Below are 17106 nucleotides of genomic sequence, written 5' to 3' on the forward strand. Positions count from 1 at the left end.
CCAATTCGGACTAGTCATTGGGGGCGGGGCGGCCTGCCTCTCTCTCTCCCCTAAGGCCCAATAAGGCCCATATACTTCTTTCCCCGTATTCCCGTAACTCCTCGGTACTTCGAAAAATACCCGAACCACTCGGAACCTTTACGATGTCCGAATATAGTCATACAATATATCGATCATTACGTCTCGACCATTTCGAGACTCCTCGTCATGTCCCCGATCTCATCCGAGACTCTGAACTACCTTCGGTACATCAAAACACATAAACTCATAATATAACCGTCATCGAACTTTAAGCGTGCGGACCCTACAGGTTCGAGAACTATGTAGACATGACCGAGACACGTCTCCGGTCAATAACCAATAGCAGAACCTGGATGCTCATATTGGCTCCTACATATTCTGCAAAGATCTTTATCGGTCAAACCGCATAACAACATACATTGTTCCCTTTGTCATTGGTATGTTACTTGCCCGAGATTCGATCGTCGGTATCTCAATACCTAGTTCAATCTCATTACCGGCAAATCTCTTTACTCGTTCCGTAATACATCATCCCGCAACTAACTCATTAGTTGCAATGCTTGCAAGGCTTAAGTGATGTGTATTACCGAGTGGGCCCAGAGATACCTCTCCGACAATCGGAGTGACAAATCCTAATCTCGAAATATGCCAACCCAACAATACCTTCGGAGGCACATGTAGAGCACCTTTATAATCACCCAGTTACGTTGTGACGTTTGGTAGCAGACAAAGTGTTACTCCGGTAAACGGGAGTTGCATAATCTTATAGTCATAGGAACATGTATAAGTCATGAAGAAAGCAATAGCAACAAACTAAACGATCAAGTTCTAAGCCAACGGAATGGGTTAAGTCAATCACATCATTCTCCTAATAATGTGATCCCGTTAATCAAATGAAAACTCTTTGTCTATGGCTAGGGAACATAACAATCTTTGATCAATGAGCTAGTCAAGTAGATGCATACTAGTGACACTCTGTTTGTCTATGTATTCACACATGTATCATGTTTCCGGTTAATACAATTCTAGCATGAATAATAAACATTTATCATGATATAAGGAAATAAATAATAACTTTATTATTGCCTCTAGGGCATATTTCCTTCAAGTGATGCTGCTCTAGGATGAATACCCAACTCTGTTAGTAAATTTTGAACCCAAATAACTTCAGCAGTGGCATTAGCTGGGGACTTGTATTCAGCCTATGTACTTGACCTAGATAAAGTAGCCTGCTTACGAGCACTCCAAGAAATCAGGTTACCTCCAAGAAATACTGTAAAACCTCATGTTGACCTCCTATCATCAGGGCAGCCTGCCCAGTCTACATTAGAAAAGGCACTGACAAGCATTGAGTCTGACCTACAAAAGTTAGATCCTGTGTTCCTTGAAGATATCCGAGTATCCTTTTTACAGCAGTCCAATGACAGTGGTAGGAGCATGCAAAAACTAACAAACCTTATTAACTGCATATGAAATATCTGGCCAAGTCAAGGTTAAGTACTGCAATGCTCCCACAATACTTCAATACCTCGTGGAGTACTCGGCTGAAAGTATTTCTCCATCATGAAGAGATAGTTTTTCCGATGTGGACAGAGGTGTAGATGAAGGTTTGCACCCTTTCATTCCCATGCGTTGAAGTATTTCTTGCACATATTTTTTGAGAGAAAATAATTCTGCTTGCAACATTCTTTACCTCAATCCCAAGGAAGAAATGCAGACTACCTAGATCTTTAAGTGCATAGTCCATACTCAAATCCTTAAGGAGAGCATCAACCGCTTCAGATGAGGAACTTGTGAGAATAATATCATCAATATAGATGAGCATAAAAATGGTTACTCCATGCCGATGATAGAAGAATAAGGAAGTGTCGCCTTTAGAAGCAACAAAACCAAGAGACTGCAATTTGGAGTACAAGTGATAATACCAGGCTCGAGGTGCTTGTTTCAAACCATATAGTGCTTTATAAAGTTTGCAAACATGCCGTGGTGAGGTTGAACTTTCATACCCAGGAGGTTGCCTCATGAAGACTTCTTCTTCCAGAACACCATGCAAAAATGCATTCTTTACACTAGCTGTCACATGCACCAATTTCTAGAGATTGCAACTGAAAGAACTAACTGGATTGTAGCAACCTTCACCACCGTACTAAGGGTATCTTCATAATAAATTCCATACCTTTGCTTGAAACCTTTGGCAACCAACCGTGCCTTGTACCTGTCGATGGTGCCATCAGATTTTCTCTTAACCTTGTACACCCATTTGCAGTCGATGACATTCCTACCCTTGACTGGTGGAACCAAACTGCACGTTTTGTTCTCCCTGAGAGCTGAATACTCTTCATACATCACCCTCTTCCACTTGGAGTCACTAAGAGCTTTCCGGAAATTCTTTGGTTCACCTGTGGCACAAAAAGAACCCCAACGAATTCAACCATCTTTATAAACTTTAGGTTTATTAATACCACTTTGTGACCTTGTATGTGAACGCACAGGAGGAGGCGGTTCTGGTTGTGGATCTTGTATTTGCAGCCTGTTAGAAGAAGCAGAAATAGTAGAGTCAAAATCTGCCGCAGAAGATCCAGAATCAGCTGCAGCACCAGATCTCAAGGAGCACTCCTGTAGCGATTCAGAATTGGCATCGGTGTCCCATGGAGGGGAGCCACTTGTCTACGCCCGACACATCTTGGGGGGCCGCGGCACACCCGAGCCAGGACGCCCCACTCCGAAGTCGCGACGTGGAGCGCGTGGAGCCACAGGGGCGGTAGAACCTCCTGGCCCCTCTGGCCCCGAGGCAGGTGCTGGCCGACTAGGGGACCGCATGGCAGAGGGCTTGCCTGGCAGCCCACCTGGCCCAGCTGCGGACAGCTATCCCGAGGGGGTTGTGCCTGGCATCGCTGTAGCGCCCGATCCCGAGGGGATTCGCCCGCCAGAATCAGCCTCCTAAGCGGCGCCCTGATCTTTTGTGCTATCGGTGTGCTGCATAAAATTATGAAAATTTGCACCAATTTCTTCACTATTTTCTTGCCCTATTTCCTGCACACTGTTAGCCGAACTAGCATCAGAAGTATTAGTCATTGACATATGACCAGCAGAGTCCACTCCCCCTGGAACAAAAGTAGGTGACGGTAGGAGATGAGGAGGTAAGAGAATGAGTTCTTTGCGAAGTTGAGCACCTGTATTGGGGTGAAGGCTAGCGAACGGGAAAACTTGTTCATCAAAAACAACATCTCAAGAAATGTAAACACGTTCGTAGGAGATATCTAGGCATGTATATCCTTTGTGGGGGTTACTATAACCCAAGAAAGCACATTGCTTGGAGCGAAACTCAAGTTTGTGCTTGTTGAAAGGACGCAAATTTGGCCACACGGCACAACCAAAAATGCGAAGGAAAGTATAGTTTGGTTTAGTGTCAAAGAGACGTTCTAGTTGAGTCTGATTTTTGATGATTCTACTAGGAACACGATTAATGAGATAAACAACGGTGAGGAACGCTTTGTCCCAAAATTTCAGTGGCTTGAATGCATGAGCTAGAAGAGAGAGACCAACCTTCACTATGTGCGTATGTTTTCTTTCAGCGGATCCATTCTGTTGATGGGCATGAGGACATGAAACGTGATGGGCAATGCCAATGAAGTCAGAAAAGAGTTCAACCGTTGATATTCACCTCCCCAGTCCGTTTGCATGGCAATCTTGTGATTAAAAAGATGTTCAACATGAGCTTGAAAGATATGAAATTTCTCAAACACATCAGATTTATTTTTGACCAAATAGATCAAATTGAACTTGCTAAGATCATCAATAAAACTGACATAATATTTCTGTCTGCCTACAGAGACGGGTCCGGGACCCCAAACATCTAAAAAAATGAGCTCTAAAGGAGCTTTGGACTCACTAGTTGATTGAGAATAAGGTAGTTGATGACTCTTGGCTATCTGACATGCATCACAAACTAAAAGATGATCTTGTTTATTTGATATGGGAAGATTGAAATCTCAAAGAATTTTCTGAACCATCGGAAGAGAGGGATTCCCTAAATGCCTGTGCCACCGAGATGTAGATGGTTTGATTGCTCCAAGCACTTGCCGTTGAGGGGCACTCTGCCGCCCGGTCACAGGAAACAGACACCATCTACTCCTGTTTTGAAGAATGGTTCTCCGGGTATCCTGATTCATGACAAGAAAGGTTTCAGGGTGAAGTTCAATAAATACACGGTTATCTTTCATAAGTTGATATGCAGAAAGAAGGCTTTGCTCGGCAGTAGGAACATGGAGAATATTATTTAGACTCAACGACCCGGAGGGAGTAGATAAAACTGAGTGGCCAATATATATGTGCAGTGTCCATACCTTGACCGCTAGCAGTGTGAATTTGCTCGTTGCCCGTGTAGCGATCTCGAACGGCAAGCTTCTCCAACTCTCCGGTGATATGATTTGTCGCACCGGTGTTGAGATACCAGTTGGTATCTACGCCATACAAGTGTGCTGCGTTGGCGGAGCGATGTTGGCCACCACCGCCGCCACCGCCGCCGCTACCATTGCCGCCACCACTGCCTCCTGCGGGATGACGGATGTTGTTGTTATAGCCCTCGTCATAGCGTTTTCTGCAACGCCATGCACCATGGCCTTCCTCCTTGCATATCTGGCAGCGCTCGCGGTCACCGTGATCACCAACCTACTTGCGGGGCGCACCACCAGAAGAACCGCCGCTGGAGTTGTCGGAGTACGTACCGAGGGGCGCCAGAATTGTTGTTGTTGTAGCCGCCACATCCGCCACCGATGCCGCCGCCGCGGCTATAGTTGCCACCTTGGCCTCCATGATATGCGAGATTGGCGGAGTGGTTGGAGGAGAAGGCCGCCTGCTGGGCAGCGATGCGAGCCTTGGCTTCAAGGAGCTGCGAGAAGAGCTCCGTGAGTCCAATCTGCTGGTCCATGGCGGTGTGCGTGGAGATCTTGGAGACGAAGCCTTTGTAGACGGGTTCATGCACCATACCTTGGAGGATCTGGTCGACGAGATCATATTCACTGAGGGGCTTCCCGGCAGCTGCTAGCTCGTCGGCGATGCCCTTCATTTTGGTGAAGTAAGGAGCTGCCGAGAGGTCCCCCTTGCGTGTATTCCCGAGGGCAGAACGGAGTTGGATGATGCGTGCCCTGGACTGCGAAGAAAAGCTCTGGAGCAAGGCTTGCCAGATGCTAGCGGAGGTGTTGTGGTTCGAAACTTGCATGAGAACATCACGGGAAAGAGAGGCAATCAAGAAAGTGAGCACTTGTTGGTCCTGAGTTACCCAGATGGCATAGTCAGGGTTTGGCGTGGTGACCGTCTCCTTCTTCCCGTCAGCGATTTCCTTCTCAAAGAGAAGAACAACGTTTGGCTCCTTGATTGATCCGTCGAGGTAGCCCATCATGCCCGCCGCCTTGACGTGCGGCAGGACCTGCGCCTTCCAAACCAGGAAGTTCTACCTGGTTAACTTCTCGGTGATGGTGTGGCCGAGCGCTGCGAGGGAAGGGGTGGCCATGGCGACGAAAGAGGAGGAGGACGACATGACCTAGATGAATTGGAAGAGAGAGAGAGGCTCTGTATACCATGTGAAATTAGAGGCTTAAGCATATACCCTAGGCAGGGACGCATGCGTGTTACTTATAGCAGCCAGGGGAGGCGCGTATTGATTACCGAAGGAGGTTAGGAGGTTAGGCATGGATTGATCTCCAAGCTAACTACTAGGATCAGATCACAACAGCCTAACCTAACCTAACCAGATATAACACACGCCATGCAACCTAACTAAACACGGTTTATATACATACCGTGATACAATGTTTAACATAGACACCGCCAAGTCCACGGAGACAAGTCAGGCCATAGGGACGGCCCAACAGATAGATGACCATCCATCAATCAGTTGTGGATACCTTTTCTGTGGTGTCACACTTCTTTCTTTTGCTCGTGAGAGACTCCTCGACAAGCGCCTTGCCAGATTAAGGGCTAGCTACTCCAAACGTGTGATCAAGCTATGAAGCTCTATCTCAAAGATAATCTAATCAACCTTGTCACAGCAGACATCACCAGCCCAACGGTTACTTGCAAGTGGGTGACCGCACCGTCGGAACCTCCATGGTCCACAAAGACGAGCGGTTGGTTGGGCTTCAACAGGTCAGGCATCAACATACCGATAGCCTCATTGCATTGATGTGTGTGTGTGTGCGCACGCGCGCGTGCGCGTTTGTGTGTGGGGGCTATATGAAGAGAAGGAGCACATAACCACTTTCACATATATTGATAATGGTTATGTACTCCTGCTCCTCATATACCATATAGATGAATCTTTTATAACTTTTTATTGTTTTGAATATACTTCATTAATAATTATTAGATACCTCAAAATGAGTTCCATGAAAAAAATTGGCGAGTCTACATATTTTTAAAGGTTTACGTATATACTGATTTGTTCACATGTGAAAAGGGTATATTACAAAAAGTAAGTCGCAAATGATATTTTTTTGAACAAAACTTATATTGGGGTATCTTAGAATATTTAATGAAGTATATTGAGAATGATAAAAAGGTATAATCAATACGTATACGATGTATATTGAAGATGGAAGTACATTTTTTTTATTTTTTAGAAAAGGAGGATGACCCCCGGCCTCTGCATCTGGAAGATGCACGCGGCCACTTTATTGATTATTCTCGAGGACCTTACAAAGTGTTACAAACAATATGCCTGAATCCGCCGTCTAGGCAACATATGCCACTACTCCTATCCAAATGATGAGGGGGTGCTAGCTGGGCCACTACCCAGACCACTCACCTAAACCTAACATCAATAGCCGGAATCCCCAGCCTAGCCACATACCGGGTCTGGGGCATAAACCGGTCTGACGCACTCACAAGTGTCGTCGCCGCCATCTTCCACTGGTCCGTCTTCAGAGCAGATTGAAGTTCCAACCTTGGCAGGTTCCTCTGCCATCGACGCCACCATGACGCCAAATGACGACCACCACCTACGCTAGTCCATCTCCAAGCAGATGGAGCGCTACCACAAGATGAAGATCGGCGGTAGAATAGATGGAACGCCGCACACATTGCCACCGCCAAACACCTCACACGCACCACAAAGCACCCACCGTGCTTTCGGGAACCCCAGGCGACGCCTTCAAGAAGGAGCGCGACGAAGGTACGACGCCGTCGCCCGCAAGGGGAACTAGAGCTTTCGCCCAAATGAATAGCACAGCGAGAGACGGGATAGGACCTCGACAAGGCCTCCAAGAAGGGAACCGACGCCCACAAAGGCGCCGCCATTGTCGTGGCCTCCACCGACGGCCAAGGGTTTCCCCCGATCCCGCCCCCGTGCCATCCACCCGGCTAAAGACCTGGCCAGGGGAGCGCACGCAGCCGGAGAAGGTGTTGGACTTCATCAAAGCAGGCACGCCGGATGACGGGGCACCCTGACCCACCGCAGTAGACGTCCACCGAGACCTCGCCGCCCGCACGGCCGAAGTCACGGACCACCAGCTCCCACGACCGTTGTCCGACGAGAGGCAACGCCGTCCACACCTCCCGAGGCCGCTGCCCCGGCATCCACCCACCGCGCACATCCCATCAAAACACGGAGAACGACCCACACGGCCGCCACCAGGGAGACCACACCGTGAACACCCAAGCCGGGCGACGAGGCAGGGCTGTGCCGGCCAGATCTGAACGGATCCGGCGATTCCCGGCCCACCAGCCGCCAGAGAGGAGCCGGCCCCGATCCAGGGCCGAGCCGGCCTGATCTGGCAGTCGGACCTTCCCAGGAGTCCCCCGCACCGGAACGGGAGGGGGGCAAGCCGACAGCTCCGGCGACCGACGACCGCCACAGAGGGCTCGCGTCGGCGGCCACCAGGATCTGGAGAAGTGGGCGGCGGCGTCTGATGCGGGGTGGGGCGGTCACCAATGTCGAGGCGGGTGCACGGGGAATCCCCGCCGCCGCCTACCACCGCGAGGGCGGCTGCCAGCAGCGGCGGGGGAGGAGGAGGGAGTTGGGGGGAACCGGCGGCCGGCTAGGGTTTCGCCCCCGAGTCGCCCGGAGGGGGGGGGGGGGATGGAAGTACATACTCTCAGGAGTATATGTAGACATTCAGCAGACCAGTGTGCGTATATACAGCCAACCACACGAAACTGGACATAGATCCAGAACATATGTGTTGGTAACAAGCACAAGAATGTGAACATGTTTCTCCTAGGGGATGTGGCCCTAAACTCCGCTGCAATAGCAAAAGTGACACAATGACTGGGACGAAAGATTGTGCAGCAGGAACCTCAGCTGAAGCGACGGATGCTGCAAAGTTGGAGCCATATATCTCTGCAACATCAACCAGAAGAACATATGATCAACATATAAACGTCCAGTCGCGGCGCGGAGGGCGACGACTCCTGCTCGGTGTTGGAATCATGATTTTCGTATATATTTATGTCCCTATGTCCCATAGTCCTATGTGTGTACTAATATCATCTCGACATGGGGGTAAAAATCTCGCATGTTTTTCTTTTCTTAGAGAAACTTTCCCCATGCATATGTGTAATACATGCATGCGACCTATTCTCTACTCTCTCTTAAGAAACCTATCGAGTACTATATGGAAATGTTCAAATGAAAGTGTTGTGATGCAAAAGTTTAAAGTACGTGGGGGAGGAAATAAGATGCTTTCATTTGTGCTCAAGTGAAGATGAGGTAGAATATATATAAGGGAGAGAGATAGACAGAGAGAGAGAGGACACTATCACGACAAGTGAAGGTAGGTGGAGGCAGGTTCATCTGAAAAAAGGTTAAGGCGGGTTTTTTGTTTATGAACACGTGTCTTCATTGTAGATTTTAAGCATCGTTGTATGGGGCCCAAGTTATGAGGTTTTGCATTGCAATCAATATAAAGGCCGATGAAAATATTTAAGCATCCTTGCATAACGGTTACTATCTCATCTGAGCTTAATACTGAGTAATAGCTCCAATGTGTTTTTTGAAATTTCAGGTGGACAGGAGTCTAAACACAATTCAGCAGCTGGTGAAGATATACATTAAGCCCAAGCAGGACGGCGTTAGCAATAAACCAGTCGGTAATATTTGCATTTAATCAAAGTTAAAATAATGCATACGTAACGATATTTTGAGGGATACTCCATAGCTGTAGCAAAAATGACTGGATCCCCACCCAAAAAAATGACTGGAAAGTGCGTAGCCTACAGCAAAGTCGCTTGACTAGACCAGGTCAACCAGTTTCCGATGGCATGTTTTTCATTTTGGGCCCAAGTTCAAGCACAACATAGATTTAGAATGTAAAAAACACAGATATGTACGTGTCTCTCATCCCTTTCGTCTCTCCTCTTAAGGGAAAGAGCGGCTAGGGCTTCTCCCTCCCTTCGGCGGCGGCAGCGATATGCTTCGTCTCCTGTGGCCTTAGTGCCATGGGGCGCGGTGAATCCCGGTGCTTGCTAGTGGGAAGGCTTCATTTTTAGATATTTGTTTGTGTTTCTTACGATTTGTGTCCTGCTCAGGAAGACGAGATGATAGCGGCTACCTAAAAATAGAATAATGTTCTTCATGTCTAGCCCCAGTCTTAGTGCTCCATCTAGCATCATCCAGGGCGAGTGGAGGTGTGCCTCTAGAGGATCAAGTAGGATTTGGTCGGGTTTTGTCTTTGGTGAGTCAGCTCAGATCCGGTCAGTATTCGTCTATGTTTGTGTATTTTCCAGTTGGATCTTTCCGATGTATACTTCTCTTCATCAATAGTGGTTACTGTTCTTATGCGCTAGTCTTTTGAGGACTTAGCATGATGACTTTTAGACTGTCTACTACAGCAAATTTTTCCCGGCTGCAGAGAGGGAAGGGCTATGATGGCGGTGGGTTTTTGGTTCACTTCAGTGCTTATAGTTGTTGCTAGATGGTATATGAATCTGGATGTAATTTTTATTATTTTTAATGTTTTTATACTATCATGATTAAGGATGAATAGATCGGAAATTTCTCAAAAAAAAAACACATTGAGATGTGGGAAACGAGAAAAAGGAGATGTAGGGATTTTTTTCGAACCTGGTTACTCCCCCATTTTTGAAACCCGAAGTTCCTCATCGAATTGAGCAAAAACCCCGTCGGGCAATTGCGAATGGTTTTCTGGCAGAGGGGCTCTAGCCGGACATGTGGAATCAGAATGTTGCTTTTTGACCCGGATCAAGACTCGGGGTTGCCATGTCAGGATGTAGCTCCTCTGATGTAGAAGGAGAAACACAACGACGTGGGGAGGGAGCGGCGGTGATAAATTTACAATGCGTGGATGCTGGAAAGTAACCTGAACACATTTATAACAACATGTAACTTCTAGCATTTGCGATGCAACCATCATCGCTAATGTGTTTTACATGCCTGCACGGAAGCAGAAAATGACGTCTCTTGCTGGGTGTTGGAACCTCCAGCTTTTTTATTTATTTCCTTCCCTATGCCTCCAAGTCATATGTGTGTGCTATCTTCTCGACATTGCAGTGCCAATAAACATTTTGCGTGTTTTACCACTTGGCAAGAGTGGTTAGCTATCTCAAAAACAGTAAACATTTCTCGTGTTTTCCTTTTTCAAGAGAAACTTCCCCCATGTTGACGTGTAATGCATGCAGACTTTTTATTACTATTATCCCATAAAAGACCTATGGTTACTACATGAAAATGTTCAAAAGAAAGAGTTGTGATGAGAAAAGGTAGAGTGTAGACGAAGGAAGATATGATGTTTTCTTCGGTGCTCAAGTGAAGATGAGGTAGAATATATATAGGAGAGGGGGGTCACTATCAGGACAAGTGAAGGCAGGTGGAGGTAGGTTCATCTATAAAAGGTCGTGGCATTTTTTTTACGAATGGTAGATTTTACCATTCTTAGTATTTATGTAGCCCGGGTTATGATCTTTTGCATTATGATCGGTCATAATGACCATGGAAAAAGATTTAACATCCTTGCATTACCTGAGAAAGAAGTCACTATTTTTGGAAAGTGTTCATTCACCTCAAGAGACCAGACAAAATGTGTAATTGCTCCATTTTGTCCTCATTTGCGTCAAAACGTCGGTGACTTCACTTGTGTGCCACCGGTAGGCACCCCGAGTATATGCAATGGCACAAAATTTAATGTCAATGCATCGCTCCTGCTTTCTTCCCGGTAAAATGAAAGTGAAAATAGGTAGGATGATAAGGACGATCCAAGAAGCCCATGAAGAAACGACAAAAAAAATGCTCTCTTAATTTCCTGAAGATTTTCAACGCTCCGAAGGTCTTCTCCATGACGACGCCTCAATCCCTCCCCGATCTTCCATTTGGTGGCCTGGGTGGCAGCCAGAGGAGTGGGGGATCACCTCCTTCATTTTTTTGGTTCTAGTATTTCCTTATTTCCCTTAGGTTTTTCTTCCCGAGAGTAATTGGCTAGGTGGTTGTGGCGATGATATGTTGGAATTGGGCCTCTTCGGTCTATTCCTACCTTGACGACATCCGATCTGATGTCGAAGAAGGGCTTGTGAGGGTAGGTGCTGCCAAATCTATCGGCATTATTCAGATAATTTTAGTTTAATGTGACAATGAAGGTTAGCAAATGGCGGATTGTTGGTGCAGCTAGTTCAACTTCTTCTTTTGATCTTTTTTCCTATGGCATGTCCGTATTATAACAACCCTCTGGACTGATGGTGAGGGATTGCAAGCATGTGTTGCATGGGGCTAATGCACCAACCGGTGTTCCTTCGGCTGTTATGAGATCTCGGTTCTAGCGGCAATTGGCAATTGTGGTCCTCAAAGCCTTATATGGCAAGGAACTTTGCATGTGTTCCTTTCCCTTAAAGACAGTTTTGTGCAATTTTTAAGCTCTCATGAGCATTAAGTTGAAGCAAGAAGACAACCAGTTTGTCTTTTGATGTAATTTTTATATTATTTTGTTGGTCATTGTCTCTTGTTCTCTTTTCATTGTTCTTACTATTTCCCTCGATAAATATCAGACGCTATTTTGGGTGTCTTTTCTAAGAAAATATGTAATGTTGTAACTACTATACCATTCAACTTGAGAAAAATACATATTGGAAATATATGGTTGACTTACAACAATTAGGAAATTCAGAGAGGCAAGAAAACTAAGTTGTGTTCATAATAGATTTTGGGTGTTGGGGGCATACGAGTAAACTTTCAGGAAATTGAGGGAGTTCTTTACTGCTTAGCATTGCATCTTTGCAGTTATTTTTATCTCAATAGTAATTCATACTGACTGGGTTTTAAGAATTGTTCATCAAAAAGTGGGTGGTGGTTCGTGTAAGATTGTTTATGCAAAGTCACTTGTTGGTTACGAATATTTAATTATTTATGTTGGCAATCATTTTCTTGTTTGCATCATTTTACAATGATTTTCCTTTAGCTTCTTTTGCATTTGGCATAACATGTGGTTGCATTAATGTACATTTGGCATAGCATGTTTGTTCTGTAGTTAAAAAAATCTCAGCATAACCATTGTTTTAGGATATATCAATATATAGCATGCCAATATAGTTGGTCACTAGTGTTTTATGTTATTCGTTATGCGATGACATGTGGTAGAAGAAGAATAATTTGGTGGGACACACATACCATGCCCTTATAAGAAGCTTATTCGTGAAGCAACACATCATGAAAATTTGACAAACTATGGGTTCCAGAATAAAGTAATGTACTTTAAAAAAAGTAATGTAGTGTTCTTGAAAACCGATATCGAAAGAGTAGGCCTGAGAGGTGTTGGGAATTTAGCAATGAGTCCTTGTATGGTTGGCGTCACCAGTGTCTGGTCGATGTCATGGCAACTGTCTCCTGCCGTTATGCACCCACAGGCGGTGTTCGTAACTTCCAACATATGCGGACACGCAGTCAACTACGGCCCTTCTTCTAGCATAGTGAAATGCTGTGTTGTGCAAGCTCCCTTCGCGGATCGGTCCTCCACTATGGCGTGAGATGACGATGGGAAAACACTGTAAAACACAGGGTACCAACCAATACAGCCGCGGATGGAGGCGGGCCTAAAGAAAAATAACGCATCTAAGGCTCATTCATGTTTGCCCAGGTTGTAGAGAGATAGGAGTGTGGGCCTCAAACGAGATATGTTGTGTGTGCGTTGGTCCTAGGAGGGAAAGAATCTGATCGAGTAAGTATTCGTTCAATTTTCCGGTGCCCATTGGCAACGTACGGCTTGACTGAGCCTCTCCAACTTGTGAATTATCTTTAGTAAACTCAATCTTCGAACTGGGCAGAGGATGCAATTACGGCGAGAGGAGGATTCAAATTGTCCCTACTCTAAAAAAAGTCCGTATAATCCATGTAGAAGGCAGTGGATATTTACTTTAGTTGGTATTCCCTGTGTAAACTAATATAAAATCTTTTAGATCACTAAAGTAATGAACCAAAAGGTCTCAAGGAAACGTTTTGCAATCTCGTATCAAATTGTTATAGCATATTACACTGGCAAAACAAGGATTTGAAATCGAAGTTCTGAAAAGAACATCCATACATTAGTGATAAACATTTTACTTAATATAATAGGGAAAAAAAACAATTATAGCAACTGCAATCCTTGTGTCTGTCATCTCTAGTGCACAAGGAGGCTAGTCACAATTAATTAAGCTGGTAAGTTCACACGTCACTTAGGGAAAGACATTTTATATTAAAAAAAACTTAAATTAAGTATATGTAGAATTAACTCTTTGCAAAGACTGCTCATCTCGATCCTCGAAATAGCAACAATCGTCCTCTATTGCGCCGTCTTTCTACTCTGAAAGCTCCAACCCAAACAATATTACATTTCAACTTGTTATCCTTAATGCCGTATCCTTGACAGAGACATCTTCGTCAATGACCCTAGTACAAAAGCTTGAAGGAGCATGCTGATCACCATCTAGTACCGACATATCATCATCTTCTCCACCTCACTGATGTAGCACAGAAACAAACCAACGGAATTAATAGACTCCCTGAGTTAATTGACAGTTTCAGTGCATGTGCCAATGGAGCTCTCCATGCTTAGTTAAGAATAAGGGAAATTCATGAGATTACGGTTCGACTCCCAGGTCCATAAGAACCTGAAATCTGGAACAAATTATAGGTGCACACTGAGCTTCACTGTGTACCCTCGGCACCAGGAGTACTGCACCGCAACTCATGTTGAAGGAGACCCGGCCGGAAGCACGACACCTTTTAGCTAGGCATGATACAATGATCACATATATTCATCATTCAATTTTTTAATGCAGCAATGTGATTTCTTAGGAGGTGTTCCAATGGCCTTCTTAACCATAACACTTGTTGGTATGAAATCAAGAATTTTAGTATTATAAATTGCTTCCCTCACTATTTTCATGAAAGCGGGATACCCACTTAACATTTTCAGATCATCTATTTCTTTACTAGGTGATGCATCAAAATTGGGTTGAGGAACCTAAGGCACATAGGAAAACTTCAGATTTTTATTTCTAGATGTTTCCCCTTTAGTTTTTATGGAACAAAAGGTTAATCCCCAGACATCCCATAACCTCTTCTAACTTGTCTATTCTAGTGGGGCTTTGTTCTCTAGCGGAACAGGTTTCTTTCTGCAATTCTTTCATTATTTTTAAGGCTTTCCCTACCGCAGACCCCAACTTAGTAATATGGGTATCCATCTTTTTTTATCAATTTCATCCAACTTTTCAATACTTGGCATATTTTTTTTATTATGCCCAACCTTTTCATAAGATGCTCCAAAGTTATTCCCGTTTCGTTGACCTTTATTGGTGGGGCTCCTATTAAATTTTCCATAGCATTAAAAGCATCTAGGTTGTGACTACCCAAGAACTCCAAGCACAACGCACCACCTAGCTAGCACACCACAAGCACAGAAGCAGATGACCTAGCATATCTCTTCTTGTACTCAGGATCAGCTTCTTCTTCACCCCCTCATCCCTCCACCAAACAAACCACAGAAGATGGGTCAGATTACATACCATGCTTAGGAGAAGAGGAGGGTCACGACTTGAGTTATATGCAAAGCAGCTGCTAGGGCCTAGGCCCACATGAGAGTAGTCTCCAGGATCGCCAAGTGCGCCTGGAGGCAGTGGAGGAGGTTCAACGTGATTCGAGAGGGGCTAAATGAGTCTTAAATAGATGCGGGGAATGACCCTCACTAAGCTCCGCCACTCCCTGGAGGGCTTACGCCACTTCAGCCGACTGATAAATCGCATTGAATCTCCGTCACTGGAGGCAGGCGCTCTCGTGGGCCGGAGGTCGCCACGTTGTCGCAGAAGGAGGATGAGATGGAGCGAATGCGTGTAAGGTATACACTTATAGGGCTTGAGGGGCTCTCCACGACCATTAAATCGTCTACAGGATAACATGGCCATGGTGTGCCAGGCAAGCGAAGTAGTTGACTGATTGTTGGTGCGGCTATTTCATCATCATCTTTCGATTTGTTGTATGGAACGCCAAGTTTCTCCAACTCTCTAGAGTGATTGTGAAGGATTGCAAGCTCCGTGTGGGGTGACCCTAGTTGATGTTCCTTCAGAATTATGAGATCTCGTTTCGGCGACTGACTATTGAGGTCTTCAAAGCCTTATATGGCAAGGGCGTTTGCATGAGTTCCTTTCCCTTAATGTCGGTTTAGTGCAATTTTAAAGCTTCTGTGCGACATACAATCAAAGGAAGACAACCAATTTGGCTTTCGATGTAATTTCAGTTCTTGCTGGTCATTTGTGTCTTGTTGTCTTTATAATGTCGTTACTATTTTCCTCGATGAATATTAGATGTAAGATGTCTTTTGGGTGTAATTTCTCACAAAATTAGGTCTTGGTGCACACTGCGTCAATTTTTCAGGATATTCATGGAGATGGTGATGTATTGATCATGACACTGCACTGCTCGTCATTGCATCGATGCCGTCATTTTTATTTCAATAGTATTTTGTACCTGAGTTAGTCTTAAAAATTGTTCATCAAAAGGTGGGTGGTCGTGGTTTGTTCAAGGTTATTTACGCAATTTCACTTGTTTCTATCGAATATTTAGTTATTAATGCGAATCACTTTCTTTTTTGCATCATTTGACTATGATCTCTTGTAGATTCTTTTGCAGTTGGTATACCTCGTGGTTTGTATTAATGTACATTTGTCATAGCATTTTTATTGGTTGTAGTACATAAAATCTGAACCTACTTTTATTTTCCAGGTAATAACACGCCAATATGATTGGTCACAAGAGTTTTAAGTTATTCATTCAATGCGACCCCATATTGGAGAGCGTGGATATAGTTCGGTGGGGAGCACAAACCATATACTTATAAGAAGCATAGTAGCGAAGCAATACATCAAAAAAAAATTTGACAAACTATTGGCCCTAAAAACAAAGCTAGTAACCTTGTTTTCTTGAAAAATGCTATGCAAATAGTAGGCCTGAGAGGTATTGGGAATTTAGCACGGAGTCCTAATACAGTTGGTATGACCACTGGATGGTATGCCGCAAGCCGGCGTCTCCTTCCGCTCTACCATGCCTTGTTGCTAGATGTGTCATTCTCAAACGGTGGCCTCTTGTCCAAGCTCCCTCCTACAACCTGGTCCTCCACTGTAGCATGAGAGACGACAGAAGCCTACAAAAACATTCGGTGTTGGCAGGTTGTACAGAGAGACAGAGAGAGAGAGTCCGGGCACGCTAAAATACTGAGTGAATCTTCAGTGCGTGTGCGTGCGTTGATCCCAGAAATAGAGAGAATCTAGGTATGCTAGCTCGATTCTTTTTTGAAGCGAAACAAAGAATTTCCATCTTTATTGATTCAGAAGAGAGTGAGAATTTACCCGTTAATTTGAGGTAACCAGTCACCTATTATCTGTTACCAGAAAAAAAGTGCACCGATTATCTTATTCTGTAACCATTATATCGTTTACCCTAGGGAAATTGGCTACTAGCAACATAGGGCTTTGTCGAGTTATATTTAGGAAAGTTTGGAGAGTCAAGAAACATGAATTGTGTTCCTAATAAATTTTTGGTTCTGGTGCGACACTGGGTAATTTTTTTCAGGAGATCCATGGAGCTGGTGATGTACTCTTTTGATAGTTTAA

Source organism: Triticum urartu, chromosome 5A (assembly GCF_056163025.1).
Source record: "Triticum urartu cultivar PI428250 chromosome 5A, HENAU_Tu73, whole genome shotgun sequence".
Classification (NCBI taxonomy): Eukaryota; Viridiplantae; Streptophyta; class Magnoliopsida; order Poales; family Poaceae; genus Triticum; species Triticum urartu.